A 21337-nucleotide genomic window follows, 5' to 3' on the forward strand; every position below is an offset into this window, starting at 1 on the left:
CCCAGAGACAGCTTACACTGCAGTGTCTCTGTCTGCTGCACTGATCAGAGATTAGCTCAACTGTAAGAGACTATCTGCACCCAGATCTGAGACACCTCCATATAAAAATACACAGAATATAGGGTGTGATATTTAGCATACATATAATGTTTCTGAATTGTGCCGTTTAGCTTGATAATGTACCAACATGTTTAACACTATGGAGAAATCTCAGTTTCATTTTGCAATTTCAGGCAACTGTGGGAAAATGAATATATATATATATATTTTTTTTTTTTTTTTTTTTTTTTTACTAGGGGTATTCATTAAAAAAATTATTTGTTTAGAAAAGCCCATACATGAAAATAATAAAAAAATTTTTTAAATACATAAGATTAAAAATAAATAAAAAACATCTCTCCTCAGTGATTTAAGCTATCATTCATGCCCATATACTTCATTGTTACAGTCCTTAAAGGAGTGTTCACACCACTTTTCGTTCAGTTGACTTCCATTTATATGCATGCAAATGCAGGAAACAGGATATGAAAGATCATGCAAATTTTGTTGCGTTCCATAGTTCAAGTTTGATTAATTCTGAATTGAGAATTTGTATATGTGACCAATAAAAGATCAGTACATCACGGTGTGGCCTCTTAGCTGAATTAAAAGAATGCAAACTAAAGTGGAGAAGATGGTAAAGATGTCTAAAAATCAGTTTGTGTTGGAAAAGAAAGGAAAGGTTTTTAATTAGATTTTTATATTCATTATGTTATTGTGAGATTCACCAAGTTGTAATTTCAAATAGAAGAGCAGTGGCTGAGGGCATGTCACTAACAAAGCAAATATCACTGATTGGCCAGTTTTCTTGGTCTGAACATGAATTGTTATTATTATTATTATTGTGAAACAATGGATAAACCATTTATAATAAACACTGCAATATTCCATAATTATTTTTTTTATATAAGTCTCATATATATGTAATTATAAGTCATTTTAGGCTCCGAAAATCTGAATCATGTCTCAATCGTATCTAAACCTGATCATTAAGACACAGAGCCACACACATCAGGTGAACATGCAGATACATTTAAAGAGTTCAGTTGAAGTGCACCAGCTACTCACTTCTGCCTGTCATTTCACATCAGACCCACCTGCCCCTTTCCAGGAGTCTCTTCAATTCACATCGCTGCTGTGCCTTTAGCAACGGTTGGGATGCTTTAAGTGCCCTTTAATAGTCAGCAATAATTGCAGCATGTCAACTTGCTTCAGGGAACAAACTAAATAAATAAGATGAAGAAATAAAAGCTTGTGTACTTGCTGCAGAACAGGCGGTCAGAGGCAGTGTGTTTTTTAATGAATATAGACTGAATGCTGAAATATTAATTTAGTGTGAGGTGGAGTGGTCTCTGCTAAATGGTCGTGTTCGAACTTTGGAGGCTTAACCTCTCTCTCAAGCTTCTCAGTTCTTGAGGCACTGCAGCCACACAGTCAGGTCATCAAACTTGAGGACAACGACGTGTCATAAGAAACAGACAGTGAACTCTCACTTTGTGGCTGTTTGGAATAGTGTATCACAATACTATTTCTGTAGTATATGCTGTGGTATATTGTGTATTTTCTAGTGTTTCTGTTTGATTTTTAATAATATTTTAATCATATTAATTGATTTAACCACCCATCAATTCAGTCTCCAAACTGTCTGTCCAGTGTAGGGTCACAGGTTCTATACTGGAGTCTATCCCAGTGTTTCGGGCCATAAGCAGTGTCAGTGAAACACCCTGGAGTGTTTCCCGTACAACTGTGTAACTCGCTGATTAACCACCATAGTACGATGCACTGTTATGGAAATGAATTAGCCACTACTGTTTCCCACATGGTCGCATCTCCGTCGCTTGAACCACAATGGTTCAACAATATAGGGCTGTTAATGACATCACATTGGTTTCTTTGGACATGTATGCACATTCACACTCTTCAATACCACGACTTAGGTGCCCTTGAGCAAGGCATCGAACCCCCAACTGCTCCCCGGGCGCCGCAGCATAAATGGCTGCCCACTGCTCCGGGTGTGTGTTCACAGTGTGTGTGTGTGTTCACTACTCTGCGTGCGTGCACTTCGGATGGGTTAAATGCAGAGCACAAATTCTGAGTATGGGTCACCATACTTGGCTGAATGTCACGTCACTTTCTTCAAAAACGGCGCTTATTGAGAACAAGCTCAAATACATATTTAAATGTGTACTGTAAATATATATATGGAATATGTAGATTTTATTGCGTGTTAGCTTGCTTATTGTGCCTAAGAGCATAATTTAAGTTCACATGTCTTACTAACAAGTAACTATGCTTTTAACTACAGGTGGAGAGCTGTAGTTGGAAGTTTGCAACATTTGCGAATGTTTGTTTGAACTATGGTTCTTGAACACAGAAACACAGAATTGTTGAAGTGTCATTTCTGTAATCATGATTATAAAAAAAAAAAAAAAAAAAAAAAAAAAGAATAAATAAATAATGAAAAGTTAACTAATTAAATTTGTTATTAATTTAAATAGTATTATTTAAAATGCAGTGTCATTTGTATGGCTAAAAGAAGCCGAGTAACATTTGGATGTTTTTTGCATAACATTTACACATGGCTGGGAGTATGTGCAAATATTTTTCATACTAGCTAACATTTGGAAAATACAAACACTGAAAATTACATCGGAACAGATTTATGAAAAATTTGCACAAAATTCGTTCAGGGGTGCGTTTCCCAAAACCATAGTTTGTTAGCTAAGTTAGCAACTTTGTTGGTTGCAATGCAATTTCCCATTGCCAACCAACTAAGTTGCTAACAGGTTAGCAACTATGGTTTTGGGAAACGCACCCCGGCTTAGCTTATGTTTCACATTTCAAACATAAAGTTACTAAATGTAGCATACTATAGTTAAAATGCATAACACGGTTTTACATACAATTACAAAATAGTAAGCAGTATCCAGTGTGTTGGCTCACATAAGGAAGGTCATTGGTTTGAGTCCTGGCTGAGCTACGTGGTCTTTCTGTAACTCTCAGAAAAACAGATACAAAAGATATCTAGGAGCCTTGTTGGTGTGAGGAGCTTCTATGTGCAGCATGGAAGGTGTAGCTAATAGAGTAGGCTGATGTTTGGTATGTATAAGGTTCTGGGTTGTTTGTGTTTGAATGTTTGGGATCTCGGGATTTCAAAAAAGTGGTTGTTGCAAGTGTACCTTTAACAACAACAACAGAAGAATAAAAGAGAGATTTACCGTTGAAGCTTGAGGCTTTTAGCAATGCATAATTCATCACAATCAGTTGACCAAAATCTACAATAGAGATTATAGATATCCCACTGTGTTTCAGTGCTAACTATAAAGCCATAACCACTCCCTCTCTCTCCCTCTCTGTGGGTCTAAATCATTAATGTTCTCCATTACGGGCTGCACACAGTGGACACGTCCTCAAACACCTTCAGACACACAAACAGACACCACCGGATACTGATGGGTGGAAACCACAACTTCCAGCCAAATGAAAGTGTGGGGAGAAGTGGATATATGTGGTTCATTGTGTGTTTGTGTGTTTGTGTGTGTGTGTGTGTGTGCACGAGAGACAGAGAGAGAGAGAGAGAGAGGAATACAGAGGCAAATGAATGTGACAAATAAGGAACAAAGTCTTTGCTCAGTTATATATACTGTATTGTATACATATCCTTTGCAGAGAAGGCAAACTCAGAGGACAATATGATGGGCTCAGTGAAGACTCAAATGTATCAATAAATGTATTTGTTGTAATTAAAAATAATTCATTTTACCCATTTTTTTATGTGTGCACATTTTGGGCCATTAACATGCTAACATGGTAATAAAACGCTATTGAAATCAAATGAAAGTGGTATGCAGAGTTGCTGCTCATGCAGAGTGTTTCAAATCATTCACTTATGAGACCTCGTGATAGTTAGGATGCCCATGTAGGCAGTGAGGTAGCTTGCTAAGTTTTGGTACTCAAGAATGTAAATGTACATACGTAAGCTTCACAGATGAATATAAAATGGCTTTTAAACTCAGTCCAGATACAGACTGGCACAACTCAAGTAGAAAGGCACATTCTGTTCATGTGTCCTTGAATGAATTTCTCCAGCCTCAATAAACATTTCTGCAGCTGCCCAACTGTTGAATACTGAATCTTTGAGTTATGTGTAGCAGTCTATATATATTTTACCTTGTGTTAAGCTAAGGATTTTACATACATGACAAGAAAGATTATTTTGGGTGAGGGCAGGTATTTATTCGGTATGAATCAATATGAACTTTACATGCATATATGTGTGTGAGTGCTTTTTCTCAAGTCAAGTCACCATTATTTCTATAGCATTTAAAACGTATTGTCTAAAAGCAGCTCTACAGTAAAGTAGCTCTAAAAACACAATAATTATTCAGCTCAAATCAGTTCAGTGTTGGTTCATTTCAGTTCAGCACCAGTGTAAAACTCATCGAAATCATCATCTTGTTCATGTGTGTTTAGATCTGCAAAAAATAGAGAATATTTGTGTGTGTTTGAGACTCACTGATTGCATGAGTGTATTAGTGTCTGTGCCATCAGTGGGCTTTCATGGAGGAGCGTTTGTGTTGCATTTTGCATGACTTGAGGGCTTCCTGCTTTGGCCTGTCTGTTCAGCTCTCGTCAGCACTGCACTCAGTGGAACAGTCCTGGACTGCCGCATTCTCTTCCACACAAATGTGTGTGCGAGTGCAAAAGACTCTTCCTCGCCACAGACCGATCGAATGACGTTCAGGAGGTCTTAACACAAATGTGTTCATTTGTGCACAGGTTCATCCCGGACAAACTACTTACCACTTACTAATTATAACTGGAACCAGGCTGTCAAAATGTATATGTGCAACTTCTCATGAAATCACTTCTATTAGTATCTATGAGAGAGTGCATTAAATACTAAATAACTCCATATTCACTTGTGTGTGTGTGTGTGTGAGAGCACTTAATGCACTTTTAATGAGGCTGCCTTCAGTCCCCGAGGCGAAATGGTGGCTTTCCCCATCTCTGCATCTGACAGGGTGCAGAGTGAGCTATGAATTATTGCTTATTAAAGAACTAATTACTCTCCTCGCCTCTCTGCAACATTTATTGGACAGAGGTGCAATTTAGGTTTCACCGATGAAGATATAAATACATACAGGAATAAAAGTAGAAGAGAGAATGGAGAGGACTTAAAACGATTTACTTGGCTTCACAGGCAACATAGAGAAAAACAAAAACAGAAGTCAGGTAGTATGACAAAAACCTAGCGCCAATAATACCAGAAATGCAAAGAGAAGATAGTGTTACTAAAATGATTGATTCAATTAGTGGAGCATCTATGTACAATAACAACAAAGTTAAAACAGCAAACAAAATTCCCTTTAAAAAAAAAAAAAAAGGAGTTAAAAAAATTCTCAGGAATGCCTCAACCAGTACATACCTTGTAAATCGTTGTGTCTAGTAAATTGAGCTGCGAGTTTGGCAGTGTACTGGATAAATATTGGATGGGCCGCTCTAATTGAGCATTTCGTGTAGAGTTGCCGCTGTGGCTCTTGGGGCCTCTGGGATGGGGAAGGCTCGTTTTTGAAGCGTTGTGCAGCATTTCACCTTAAGGAGCCCACAAGGCCGTTTTTAGCTCCCTACACTGTAAAAGCTTTCAAACCTCCGAGCCGCCTCTGCTACATGATCAATATTGCAGATGCCAAACCCATGAATGTCTGTGAATGCGTTTATTGGGGGCAATCTTGAGGAGTGTTTGAGTGTGTGCAACGTCTCCAGTGGGCTGCCCCCTAAATGTGCGTCTTTCGCCTCACAAATATGAGTGAATGTTTTCGCACAAACCTAGCTGTGGTAGCTTTATTTGCTTTTTCAAACAGTCGCTCCATAGTGCCCGATTAGGTGTTTGCATTGGCTGGAATGAAAGTTGTCAAACATATTATATTTTTGGACGTTAATATAGTAGCTTCACTGAAATAGTTGCTGTCCATAATTTGCTTTATTCTGAATTGGTCTTTTCCTCAGACTAAAAACTCATTTAATATACAGAAGAACACCCCTTCACTAGGTTCTTCAATTAATCATGCACATTTCAAGTGTGTTCACCATGGCTGTCTCTTTATATCAGCCATATTTAATGCTTTTAATAGAGGAGGTGAGCATTCTGTCAGGGATTTTTCTTGCTGTGACTGATACGGTGTATCTAGAAAAGAACAGCGGTAGTTACTCATCCCATATGTGAGACTAAGTGATGGTCTCCTCATCTAGAAACTGCTTTAGTGAGGGAATTCTATTTTTGAGGGTGCAAACAAGTATGAAAAATCATAACCCTAAAAAAATATATATATTTTTTTTTTCACTGTAGCTGATATCCCATGTACTCCTGAAATTTGCTTACAGCGCATCAGGTACGTTCTGTAAATAGTTCAAATATTATAACCTAAAAAAAGAGCGGTGGATTTCATGTAATGACTGACGAGTGTCCGTGTGTTATGTGTGTGTTTTGGCATGGTGGTGAGATGTGTGTGTGCCTCTAAAGGCTGTGATATGACAGGGGTTAGATGCTGATAAGGTCAGTACAATCCCCCTTCTTTAGTTCTCTTTCAGCACCTGGAGTACCGGCTCTCTGTGAAAAAACACTGATCACAGAAATACCTGACATAGAGACTCCAGTAAAGAGGTTTGTGAGTGATTTCTGATTAAGTTCTGTTAACAACATGGCCAACCTGACTTGGAACTATCAACTTGAACTATATCTGTTGTCATCTGTAATCTTTTATGTTATACCCTTTTTTATTATTTAACTATGAATACCTAAATTAAGGGTCAAATAATAATTTTGTTTTCTATTTATTTGGGAAAACTCTGTATGCATACCATTATATTCTATTCGAGTGAATGCTTCAGCAAACAACAGAAACACTGACATAGAAAGCAGCATATTTGAAAATAGAAATGAGCTCTCCACAAGTTCTGACAACTTCTTAGTTATGTGTCAGCACTTAGGAATAACTAAATCCATTAAATTATATCTAAATGGGGATAAGAAGGAAGGACTAATCTAGTCAAAATCACTGTGGACCACGCCAGCGATTACCCAGGAATTTCTCCATTGGAAGTGTTGAGGGACGACAGCAATATTCATGTTATCGGCCTTTTGTGTACACCGGACACTGCGAGAGAGCATGAGAAGACGCTCAAGCTGGGCTGTGTTTTCCCAGAGCAGAAATTACACCAATCTATACAGACACGGTTGACAGATAAAACCATCTTTTCTTTGAAAAAACGATGCATTTCATTATAACATTACAAAGGAAAACTGAATGACAGATTTAGAAATACCTTCATGAATTGCATTAACTCAAAAACACCCTGAAGTTTTAAATTCATTCAAAATGGAAAGCAGAAAAAATCAAAGCAAAGAAAAATTGCTATGTACCCCCACGAATCTGTGTTGAATGCCTTTTTGCAGGGCGCTGATTGAAACTAAATACCATCATATTCCCAAAGCAAATGGATCATAGATTATGGATCGCATGGTGATGGACATTCTCCGACTCCTCCGCTTTATAACAGCAATAGATTTCAGATGAGGATCAACACTTTGAAACCCAATCGACGGCCCGGGGGCTGAGCTCTGCTATAGAGGGAAGTGAGTGAAACCGAGTGGGAGACGTTGGGAAAGAAAAAAGGATTGAGGTCATCTGTAACATTTACAAATTTAATGTGTGATCAAAGTGTTAAGCATGAATGGAAAACATGAGTGGGGGTCTAGACAGACAAGGTGTGGACCCCAAATGTTATTCATTAGGATTTCCTTTTCCTCCCATTTCTCTCGTTCTCTTTTTTTGTGTGTGCTTTCTGCTCTTCTTCGTGCCAATCTGTGACTGATTTGAGCGTCTGGTGCTGGAGCAGTCAGTCGCCAGGGGGAAACGGGATCCTGACGGGGCTGAGCGGGACTGAAAAAGCCTGGAGCAGAGAGAAAGCGACCGGCCCTTTCACATTAGTTTAAACTGACACCTCTGCTCACCTCAACGGAGGCGGCACTGAAACTCATACCGCTGCCAACCGGATTCACAAACCTGGTTGTGTGTGACTCTGGTCTGGAAGAGCGCTGCAGTGGTTTCCTACAGGCAATTTAACATCAGGTTTAAAAAAAATAAAATAAACAATCACATCAGTGTATTTCTGGGTTTAATATTGAAGCAGGTTGAAGAGCTAAAATTTCATTTAGTATGAAATAGGTTTACCATGAGCTTGGACTCAAAGGCCAAATATGTCAAAAACTAGCGTGGGAGGATTAACGAGAAGGGCTTTCAAACTGTAAAACTGATGTATTTTATTGAATAAAGCTGTGACTGAAGCTTCAACAATGCCAAATATAAAAGCTAGAGTTGATTTGGAAGTAACAACATGAGTGGATATTTTATCTAAAAACTATTGTTGTCCATATAAAAAAAAATGGGTCCAATCAACCGTTTTTGGATGAACAATCAAACGCTTTGAGAAATTCCAGCGTAATATACATCGAAATGTCTTACAAAGTGAAATATCTCCTTTCACCTTCAGTCGGGTCAGAGGTTGCAGCCGTGATATCTCCACCTTCACACCCCTTAAATGAATATGAAACACCAAATTGACCATAGCTAACCCCTGAAAGCGCTCCTTGGACCTACAATTCCGATCTTCAAAGCTGACAAACTTCCTGGGCCTGGCCCCCTGGTTGTGACCACCACAAGGTGAAGGGAGGGGGGCAGCGAATTGCTCAATAGTGAAGCAGTGTAGGAAGGGGAACATTTTGGCCTGCAGTAACTATTAGCCCTAATTGCTGGATGGGTGAAGGCCTTTGAAGGCACAGTATTTGTCCCAGGGCCTTTAATGCTGATGAATGCAAAGGTTTCTTTGAGTTGTCATTGGCAATTGAGTTGGAATCAATATTTACAAAACAGATACACTACTCCGGATGTAGAGCTGGACATTAAAGTGTTTAAATATGTGGAGGCAGAACATATGAGTAATTGCCATGAAGTTGACACTACTTTTTTTTTACATGCTTTCATGTATGTGTGATGAAGTCAGTTTAAATACATTAGTGTTTGAGGCATTTGAGAAGTTTATGAGAATCCGAATCTGCAACTTGGCTGTGAAAGTAAGCAATGCAATTTCTGATCACTCTCAACAACCTCATACACTGGACAGACACGCAGTCATTAGACTTATGGTTACCTTTAAAAGGCACTGGGTTAATTCGTCCCAAATTAAACAAATTAGGCATAGGAAAAAACAGCCTGCCGCAAACTGTTCTGCTTTTAATCTTAACGGTCTGAAATTGATTCAAGCTGATCAATTTGTGATTGGTTATGATTGATTAGGTCGCAGCCAAGAAAAGAAAGGGCTGGCGTCAAATTCACATTTCATGGAAAACCAGGCACCCTGCATCCATCCATTATCATCCCTCCATTCTCCAGGGAGGGAGGAGGGACAAGAAGAGAAATGAAAGTTAACAGCAGTGTTTAACATCCATCGAAACAGATGCCTCTTTATTAGAGCTTGGTTCAAAGCCGAAATGGCCACCAGTTGCTGGAGGCAGTGCATTATGGGATGAGGACAGAGGGCAGGTACTGTGTGGGGTGATTAAGGCACTGAATAAGCAGCATAATAACTCGGAGAGGTTCCCAGTACTTGCACAGTCAAAACAGAAACATGTGGGCTAATGTAAGGTTTCAAACCCCTGGCCATATCGCTGACACTACAGAGCTCAAGGTAGGCATGGTGCTAAATCATTAACATGTTGCCGGGAATTCCCTTGGGATGTCACGGAAACTCTGGATAGTCTTAATCACTGTGTTTAAAGCCATAACAACAAGACAGAATCTGACTCCAGAGGAATCTGTTTGAAGCATATGCTGGTACATTTACACTTAATGAAACAATGATAGAGTCCAGTAATACCAGTAATTATGACTATGTTTTCACACGCCCTCATAATGTGATTATAATGAGATTTAGGCCATATTCTGATTAAACTGTACATGTAAACACAAAACTTCAATCAAACTGATGTGTTTAAGCTCATAATAATAGTAACCATAATCATATTAAAATATGTAGCATATGCCACATTTTAATCATAATAACAGGCATGTAATAAACGCTTTAATCACTGACCAAAGTACACATGCTCAGACATACATGGATGAGGTGTGTTTTTCGTACAACTTGAACTCTGTGACATACGGAAGTTTTCCCTCCTCTCCAAATCACTGAACTTTATCAACACAACTCAATGGCATCAGTCTCTGCTAGTTTGTATTTAATGTAAGACGATTAAAACAGTTTTCAGTAACACTCCTACTGTACATTATGTCAGATCATCATTTGTGCATTGCATTGGAGTATGAATATAATTGAGTAAAAAAGAGCCAAACTTCTAAGTGAAAAATGCCCAAAATTGAAATCGCAAGTTAACAGGAGTGAATAGTTTTGCTTGTGTCACTGTCATTGTCAATTTTCTCACAACCACAGCTGCTAGTTTTTACTGTACATTTAACAGGATAGTTTTACAATGTATCTTAAAACCAAAAAGCCATATATAAAAAACAGCAGTTACCCGTCTCTCCACCTCAGTGTCTGCCTACAGCTCCCTCGGATGCACAGAGACACATGCAGCATTTCTAGCAGACACTTGGTGTGAGTTACGCCATGAATAAACTCACTGAATAAAAAATCATCCCAATCTGATCCACTTTCACTCACTAAACCTTTTCATCCAATCTGGGTTGCCATGGGGATGACCAATTGCATATTGTATGCATGCCTGAGCTCGGGCAAGCTCAGAGCGCAACACAGAAATATGTTCTACTCAAAGAGCTAATTTTACATATTTAATGCCAGACGCAGCCATTTCCACATGAGAGGGAGATGGAGAACAAGAGAAAGAGAGAATAAAAGACCGATCGTGTTTGAGTGTCAAAGTACTCATCTTATTATTCTATTGCAGCCCTTTGTGTCTTTTTTTATCACTTATGGCACTCCATTTTTAGCCTCTTCCATTCCTAGAAAATTATAATTATTTTGACTTGTGCCATTTAAGAAGCATAACCACTGAGACTTGAGGAGCAAGAAAGCAATTCAGCTGAAATGGATCCAATCACATCCACTACAAAACCTCAAATGGTAACTTGAAATAAACACAGAAATGAACTTCAACATATTTTGATGAACTATACTGCTTCGGCTTTCATGGTTGATTAGGGTGATTAGTGGATTTAACAATGTTATTTTAGGGGATGTAAAGTGAGATTAGGGTTAAATGAGATGAGTGTAATGAAGTAGAGGACGGAGGGGCCAGTCCCAGTTCTCACTGCATGGAGTTTGGGAGGTAAAGAGCCAGTTAATGTGTGTTACTATCTCTATTCCAGCTGGGGCTTGACTCTCTCTTTCCCTCTTTCTGCATCTGTACCTTATTCATACACACACACACACACACATTTGTTTTCACAGTGATGGTGGAGAATTTCCATTGACTTCTATGTTTTTTTAACGTTTTATAGCCAGTAATATTTTCTATCCTCATCCCTAAATTTAACCCTCACAGTAACACTTACTGCATTTTCATTAAAAGGGAACAGTTAACCCCACAAAAATGTAATTGTCATAATTCAATAATTGAAAATGTTCTATCCTTCCTTGAATCTGACCCACACATGAATAGACAAACACACTAAGCCGGCATTTACACAACCCCGTTTTCAACTATTAACGTGAAACTTTTTATGCTTTTATTGGAAGTTAATTTAGATGACAACAGCGTTTTTTGAAATCGTACTTGAAAATGCAAACTACTGAAAACATGTTTTAAAGTTCAAGATTAAAAAAAAAAATTTCACAAATATCATCTCTGTGTAAACTACAAAACACAAATTTGTAAAAAATAAAAATAAAAAAAAATAACTGACATTATGTGCAAAGTAGTGTTTCTTTACAAATGACATCTCTAACTACTGTCCTGGTAAGCATAATACAGTGACTTAAGTCATTTTTGCAGATCTGTGTGAATGGGAAGCATCTGTACATGAAAAAAGCGAAGGAAATCTTTTCTGTTTTTATCTCATCATTGACATGTAAACATACCCTGAGTGCTTATGTCTTCAGAAAATGTGTTAGTTTCAGAAGAGTTAATGCATTCGTAGTAAAAGCCAAAAACATAATTATGTGTGTTCACCCCAACGTAAAAAAACAGCCTGTGTTTCTACACTCTTGCTCTGACAGTATGGCTGTGTCCAGATGCACAGATGGTGCACTGCCTTACCCCTGTGTGTTCATGCGGCCATGCAGCCATCTACTTGTTCCTAAAAGTATGCCAACTTCAGGCCCACAGCCATACGGTTACACTAAAGTGTGGTTTCCATTACAGAAACCCTCTGAGTTGTAGTAATTATATGCTTGAATATGCACAATGGAGTCTGACTGGCTGATTATTGAGCTCTTTGTTTTCTATATCAAAAGAACTGGAGCTAAAAAGCTTTGGTATAAAACTAAATGAACATCTCTTTCCTGGAAGTACATATGTGCAACCAGATTAATTCAAAGGGGCTAATGGGGACAAAAGTAACAGGACATTAAAAGTACCAAGCCTGAGTGAAGCATTCACAGAACGTTCCCAGTGTTAACTCTCATAAGAGCATTGCATTTATACTCTTTCTCAACCAAAACCCACCTAAATAGCGTTATTTTAATGGTTTAAAATAACTTGCTCTCTCCTCACCTTTGGAAAGGTTTGCACTTGTTTAAATCTTCCTCTTTTCTCCATTTCAAAGCTGAGCATGGTGACTTTACACCACATGAATTTCAACTTCAATGTAATTAGCTCACTATGTACTAGCAGAAGATCATCTGGAGATTTTCTGCTAGCTTACGGGTCACATGCAGGGGATTGGAGGAGTTAAAGTCTTAAAGGCGCTGGAATATGCTTTACATGCTCTAAGTTCTGCCTGTGATTTGATATTTTTATTCAATGTCTGCAGTGTATAATAGCTGTGTAACAATGTGTATCTGTAGTAATTTTACCAAGTTATCATAAACATTGTTTACAAAGTAATGCTGATTTCACAACACTTGCATTGCATTGCATTTGTGTATTGCTGAACGCATCTAGGTATAAGTGATATAATTATTTTCACAAATAATACAAGTTTTGCCAATATCTTTATTAAATAAAAAGTTGTTGTGATTTCTAAAGATTCTAGAGAAGTTTGCCATTTAACATGTACAACAAAATTAACATTAAATCGATAAATGACTTATCAAATTATTGGTTATATTATGATAATCTACTGGCTAACATTAAATGTCACATTTAGCTTGGTCATTAATTACTGGAGTGAAAAAACTCCAGATGATGCTTTTTTTTCAGGACCTCTGGGAAGCACTTCTGAGTGTTTTGAGTGACTGATTATTTGTGTAGGCCAATATTTCGAACATTTCTGCTTGTGCTTGAAGTATAAAGAGAAATAATTCACCATAGAGCCAAGTGTAACATTATCAGAAAGAAGGGGCAGGTCTTGGTTGTTGATTGTATATTGAAATCAAAATAAACGCAAGCTTGTAGTCGACTGGAGGGATGGTTTTAGCACACTACATTTTTGGAGAAGTCTGACATATGTCAGCAGAGGGTAATTTTCATATTCACCTGAAGATCACTTATGTCATTTTGATTAAACATTACAAGGTCACATTAGAATAAAAAAAGAAACATAAATGGATGAACTGTTCGCAATAAGATCTATGACATGCATTTACAAAACAGAGGCTGACTTTAACATCCAAAAGAGCAGCTTGAGGAAACACTTTACACTTTTCACACAGAGCAGAGCAATCAGGCAGACAGATGTTTGACAGCTGAGTGTCTTGGAGCTCAGAGAGGCGCTTGCTACATGGATAGCAGGACTGTTTCTGGAACTCAAAGTGATGCACACAGACAGAAAACGACAACAGAGGGAACAAAGCTTGTGTACTGCAGCTTGATTTATCAGTCAAGTCAACTATATAAAAGTCAGAGCAAGAAACAGAGAGAATGAGAAGCTTGCAAAGTGAAGAGGTGACACAGACACAGTCATAGTGCCATGTGACTTTTCTTAGGCCATCATTCTGATTTCCATTTGGGTAAGTTGTTTACCAACAGACAACCAATCATAAACTGTCCCTGCCTTCGCCTACAGAAACTTTCACTCTCACCAACTTTCCGCATCAACCACCTTTCAACTTCTATACATTGTAAATCTATATAAAGAAAAAAAAAAGTAATATCTGAGTGGTATGTAGATACTGAGTAATATGTGGCAACAAAATGGCCTGTTTTCAATATTATCACAATTCTTGCAGGCCAGAGAAAGAACAAACATGCAGATGGGATATAAATCTTAGTGGAGTGAAAGATTGTCATGGGTTGGTTCAGTTAAAGTCAACACATTCGTTAAGGCTCAGCCCCATTACTAACATGAAGTATTATATATATTTAAGGTAACAGAATCCTGCTGAAGACCTAGCTGAGAATCTTCTCTAGTCTGACCTGAATGGATACCATTGTGCACACCTAAAAGAATCAATCAGATAACTGATTCGCTCTATTGTTCACTGATGCGTAGACAATGGCCTCATGAAGAAACGGCAGTCTGTCGCTTGACTTTAATATCCTAAAACCATCTTTTTTTGTTGAAAAATAAATCATAATTCAACTTAATGACTAAATAGCCGGTAAGCCTCTCAATCAATAGTTCTTTTGATGGGCTGGTTTGAACATTAGACAGACGATGACAACTAAATTCAGAATCATAATCCTTGCTGACAGGAAAATAAAAATCCTCCAACAGAAAAATACTTTCAGGCAGCTATTTTACAAACCTGCTGCCTTCAACCGTCTTTATTTCTTATTCTCTGGGCCGAAGCACTTAAAAAGTGAGTGTGCAGTAATGGATGGACTAGTTCCTGTGAGTTATGTAAGATAAATATGTTCAGTGGAGAGATGCAGGAACACTACATGCCGTAGGGCAGTATCTAATTGAATTGCATTTACTTCACTTGTCCAGGCGTATGCCTGAGATACACAAATTCACACACACACACACACACAAACTCAGGGGAAAAAATAAACTGTTTTAATCAAATGGTGCAGTTATATGAGGATGAAATGAATGCAATGGAGAAGAAAAGATAGGAGGAAAGAGAGAAAAATAAATAGAGGCTTCACACAAATGCTGCCGCTTTATAAGACCAATGACAGAGAAATGCCACAGAGGATTGAGTCCTGCTCCTGCAATGGCCTTTTGGGAAATAGGCATGCTTCATCTGTAAAGACTGAGGTCATATGACATTTACACTCAAGAGACATACAAACAGCATTTCTCATTCCCATCCAGCTATCCATGAAATCTGTTTTGGAGCAAAGATTAGAACACAACCAGTTAAAGAATCTATATGACAAAATAAAAAATAAATAAAAATAAAATCTAAAAAGTCTGTATAATAATTATATTTAGGAATAATAAATAATCTATTGTCAGCCTTTCAACTGCATTTCAAAAATATTTGTCGTCTCAGCAGCTTGAGTTAGGTTTTACATGTGTTTCACTGGCCTTTGGGCATCTAAACCATTAAGCTATTCAGAAGAGTTAATGCACCTAGAATGAGTCACTGAATTTCCTTACAAACTGTTCATCTGAGTTAACCTGACAAATGCACTTTGTGGTGGAGAACAAAAGATGATATGAGAACACAGAGCACTCATTTTACTTAATAATATCGCAAATTAAATCGAATTTAAAAATAAATAAATACAACTAAATAAAATAAAACAAGAATTGCATTTCTCTTTATATCTAGTTAGCCAGGTGGATTTTACATAAGGATTTCATAAGAGTGTCAAATGTAGCAAACAAACTAAATATCAAAGTGTGGCTGTAATAATACTTTTAAAAAAAATCATATTTGTCCAATATTCAGAACCTTATGAGCATTATATGAACACCCAGACAATACACTAAATCCACCAGAATTTATAGTATGCAACCAGTTTACTATTTAACAATGTGTCTATCTTCATTTTTAGGACATCCAGCAATAAGGCACTTATAAGTCATGTGATAACCATTCAAAATACAAATATTTACAACGTTACAAACAGAACCGTGTATACCACTTAAAACATTAATAACATCCTATACAGTATTACTTATTGGGATGAATGAGGTAAAAGCACAAGAAGTGCAATCAGTCAGCCAATAAATCTTTAAGACAGCTTACAACAGAATAATTCTGTGCCTGGTTGAACTGAACTTATAACGCTTTACTTGGGAAAATATCATCAGTGCCTCAGTTAAATAATCCCATAACAAAAAGAAAAGGAGAAATTCCAGGAACTTCTTTTTTGTCTCTTTAAACCAACCAAATCTAGGGGACTACAGACTGTTAAATAGAAATCATAACAAACACAGGAAAAAAGAAGGGGGAATCTAAACAAACACTGCTGCTTGAAACTACGACTATGAAAAGCCTTAAGCCGTCAGATTACTTTAGGGGTCAGAGCTTTAACTACGCATGCTTTGTGTTGAATGACCTGTGAACGTTATGCCTCTACAGCCAAAATCAAATAAAACAATACCCACATTTCTGAGAAATCTGAGAAATTTCACGAAGCACTTTTGATGGCCATTGTGATTTAAGGATGGATAACCACCAATGTGTTTTTGACTAAATTGACTTGCACACACACACACACACACCACCCAAAACCATCACAAGCACCTCTTGCTCTCTTTTGTGTTGGAGACAGTAACATAACAAAGCTTTGGCATTACTAAACCTGTCTCCTTTTAAGCATCAGGAGGTTTGAACAATACAAGACCACAGTGTGTGTGGTCAGAACCATGCTGTTCTATTTCTATTCGTCGTTGTGTCTAAACACACATCTGTGCAAGTGACCGTTTGCATGTGCAGGAGCTTGTGTGTGTTTCTGTACTCAAGCTTTACAACACAATTTTATTAATGTAATAATATTATTAAAAGAGAATTTAGCACTTTGAATTTAACACTTTGAGTTCATTCATTTATGCTAAGTAAATTCGGATGGCCATATGCCAGATGCTTTCCAGAGAGTGTCCTGGACTATGTTTTTCAAAAGTGTTATGCGCTAAGCTGATCAAAGAGATCATTAGTTGGCAATGGGTATATAATCTACTAGCTCACGATGCTTTTGGGAAATGCAGCCATCTTTTTTGGTCCAATCACGTAGTGATTATTTTAGCTAACTCACTGCTTTTCAAGCGCTGCTCCTTTATGAAGAACTTTGCCTGGATGAGACTATTGCCACCAATTTGCAAAAGAGACACTGTTATCGATTTCAGGCTAGTCAAATACCATTAATGGTATATTAAAGTAATACTATTTGTATGTACTGTTTTAAAGGGCCAGAACATGGTGTGGATCCATAAATCAGATCCATAGATAAGCTACGATAATGAGTCCCGACAGACGCTAGTGGCTGTAGCCATTTAGCCTTCTTGTTAGTGCATCCGCCTCCCATGCTGGAAGACCCGGGTTCGAGCCCCACTCGTCGCGAGTGCGAGGAGCGTCAGAGAGGACCCGAGTAAGAGGGGTTTCACCTGCCTCCACTCAATAGCACCAGCTTGGACCTGCTCCACTTTCACATATTTAACTGAAGTAGTAAATGCTAGGCAATGGCAAGTGGCAATACTGGATAAATCTGGACATTCGCAAAGGAGCGCTCCACTATTTTTGTAAATAGGCTCATTCTCCAACTCCCCTAGATTTAAACAGCTGAGTTTAACAGTTTTCGAAATCCATTCAGCCGATATCCGGGTCTGGCGGTATCCCTTTAGCTGTAGCTCATTGATCATTGAATCTGATTAGACCATTAGCATCATGCTCAAAAATGACCAAAGAGTTTAGATATTTTTGCTATTTAAAACTTGACTCTTCTGTAGTTAAATTGTGTACTGAGACTACTCTTATTCTGGCTTAAGATTCAATGAACTTTGCTGCTGTACCACGGGTGCTGCAGGTGCAGTGATATTACGCAGCGCCAAATAATTCCCAGCTAACTTCCAACCGTATCCTAATTTCATATTTGCGTAATATCACTGCACCTGCTGCACCCATGGTATGGCAGCAAAGTTCCTTGATTATTACAATAGAATGAGAGTATAGTTCCTAGTCATATCTTCCTAGAAAATCGGTCTTAGTACACAATTTAACTACAGAAGAGTCAAGTTTTAAATAGGAAAAATATCAAAACTCTTTGGTCATTTTTGAGCGAGATGCTAATGACCTAATCAGATTCAATTGTCTATGCTAAGCTAAGCTAAAAGTGCTACTGCCAGACCCAGAGATCAGCTGAATGGATTGGATTGAAGACAGTAAAACTCAACTGTTTAACTCTAGGGGAGTTGGAAAATGAGCCTATTTTCAAATAAAGTGGAGTGTTCCTTTAAGTTCCATTACAATTAATGAAGCCCTACAATCCACAATTAGAGCCTTGCTTACATCTCATCTACACATTGGTTGTTATATTGAAAGGATTCGTGAATCGTGAGCATGCAGAACTGAGCACTGTAACAGTTGTGAGTGAATTCTAACTTAAAAACATTGCTCAATGCTGCAAAAACAAGATAATAATAAAACAAAAAGATTATAATAATATGAAAAGCCCTGTCCACGCAAATTGATGGGATTGGTTACATGGAAACAGGAGCTGTTTTAACCTGCATGAGACTGTCTTTGTACACTGCGGTTTATCAAGATTTGCTCAGCAGTGGTGTTGACTGATGAATTTGCCTTTGAATAATGAATATTAAAAACACCAGACAAAAATGGAAACAACGTGAAAAAATAGATGTTCAACACAAGGGGTCTTTAATATTTGACTGGAATTAAGAAAGGTTGTGAGGGATATAAGTTAAAGTCCTTTCACTTGGCTGCCATCTTTGAAACGCCTCTCATGCCACTATATTCAGTCATGCAAGTTCATACTTCTGTCTCTTTGAATGGGAAAACATTCATTTCTTCAAAGCTGTTCGCCAAGCGTACAATTTAATTTCAAATTTTAATTCACCAATGAAATTTTACAACAAGTGTCTCATAAATTCTGTTTCTTATGCTCAAATAGTGTTAAAAATCTAGACTAGCCAATTCATGTGTACCGTCCTAAGCATGTGTCTCCTATTCATAATATGAGTGCATCTTTGTAAAGCCTATTTACAGTCTTTGACACTGCTTTGAACAGTTTTGAAAGTTGTGATATCTGACCTTTATATAGCGCATGCAGTTATACATTTTTGGGTGGTCAGGTGCGACTTATTTATCAAAATTCATTTGACATGAACTGAGAGAAATGAAGCAAGAGAAAACATTGCCGTCTACAGCCGCAAGAGGGCGCTCTATGCTGCTCATTGCTCCTGTAGCCTACCCCTGAGCAGCATAGAGCGCCCTCTTGCGGCTGTAGTCGGCAATGTTTCTCTTAGTTCTTGGTTCTAAATAAATGCCACTTATATATGTTTTTTTCCTCGTCATGACGTATTTTTGGACTGATGCGACTTATACTCAGGTGCGACTTATAGTCCGAAAAATACGGTATACACTTGTCTCTCAGTGTGAATTTGTGCACGTCTGTGTATCTTGCTTCTGCTGACCGGTGTGTATTAGTTCTGCAGTTCAGCTAGACCTTCACTGACGCTGAGAGAGGGGACCAGAGAGAGACAGAGAATGCCCCTGTAATTACTACCACTGAGCAGCAGGACTCAATTGAAAACGACACTGGACCTTTATTACAAAATCAAGTGCTGTTTTTGCAAATTATGCTGGTTTGGCTGAACACAATGAATCAGACCCAATCATTCACAAAGTGCAAAGGGCTCACCTTCTGCAAACTCTGCCCTGAACAATGGCCACTTTTCTTTTCTTTTCTTTTTCTCCTTTTACACAGGGTGGGTAAAGAGTTTTCGGACATTGAACAAACCGCATATGAGTGACTGGAGTTAAGAATGCTAGTGTGATGTGAGGAATTCGGGCTCAGATCCAGACTTTTCACGTTTTTCTTGTACAGAGAATAGTGCCCTGGCTCAGGAGGATTATAATGAAAAAGAAAATAGTTTACATATAATTGTTTAATTATATATATATATATTATAATTAACATTTTTAAGGGTAACTAATCAAAAACAACAATGACAATGCCAAAGCCGGCTTGCTTGTGAGATATTGCTTCTTTCTGTCTTGTTATATTAATAAAACATGCTATGGTTACATGTTAATATTGTCAGTGTATGTCTGAAATATTCTTCATGTTTATTGTCATTAGTATAGATGTCTACAAATACAGTGCTTGTATAAGATATTATAAACTTTTTTAATACATGTTAGTGATTTCAAGTATGTACTGCATATTGGATGACTGGCCTGTAATTCAACAAACCCACTGAGCTGCAGTGAGGACTGACTTTCTACCTGTGAGCAAACAGACATTAATTCAACATGGCAGCCGTGGGATGGCCTCTGCAACTTTCTCAGCCTCCACAAGTAATTGGTGACCCCTGAACTCTGGCTCACATGGGGAGCAGTGTTTGTGTGTGTGTGTGTGTGTGTAAGAGAGAGAGAGAGAGAGAGAGAGAGAGAGATATTTTGAGCTCTTTGTATAACTGTCCTTCACTGCTTTTTATTTAGCAGACATAAGCAATTTCTATGATATCAGTAAAGACACAGACTTAATGCTCATTCTTTTTAACAAATGAACAGTAAAATGAGGTGCTTAACCCTCAGAAAATGTTATGTGTAAAGAAGTTCATACATTCATTCATATAGAAGCCATTTTCTTTTCTCTTTACTTAACATGAGGTTTGCATTTTTGAGCAGCCTGTTAGCAAAACCTAGAACATATCTAAATAGAAAGTAAAACTTTGAATTTACTAAAAGTTTGATTAAAACTTTAATAATAATTGTTTTAAATATAATTAACCCCCAAAATTACCCTCAATTAGTATTATCATTAATATTAATTAATTAATATTATTCATATTTAATAACTTCTTTTTTGCCTATACTGTTTAGAAACTCATGGCATCTCATTTTTTTCTGAAAAGAAATGGGTTGCATGGTTTGTTATAAGCTGATATATGGCTAGGCTAACTCAGTTACACATTGGTCTGGTTATAGTTTTATTTGGTCAATCACGCATACAGGGCTCAGTAACTTTCATAAAGCAAACAATAGTACATATCACAACTGACTGATTTTAGAACACCAC

Source organism: Carassius auratus, chromosome 1, assembly GCF_003368295.1.
Source record: "Carassius auratus strain Wakin chromosome 1, ASM336829v1, whole genome shotgun sequence".
In the NCBI taxonomy this organism is placed as follows: domain Eukaryota; kingdom Metazoa; phylum Chordata; class Actinopteri; order Cypriniformes; family Cyprinidae; genus Carassius; species Carassius auratus.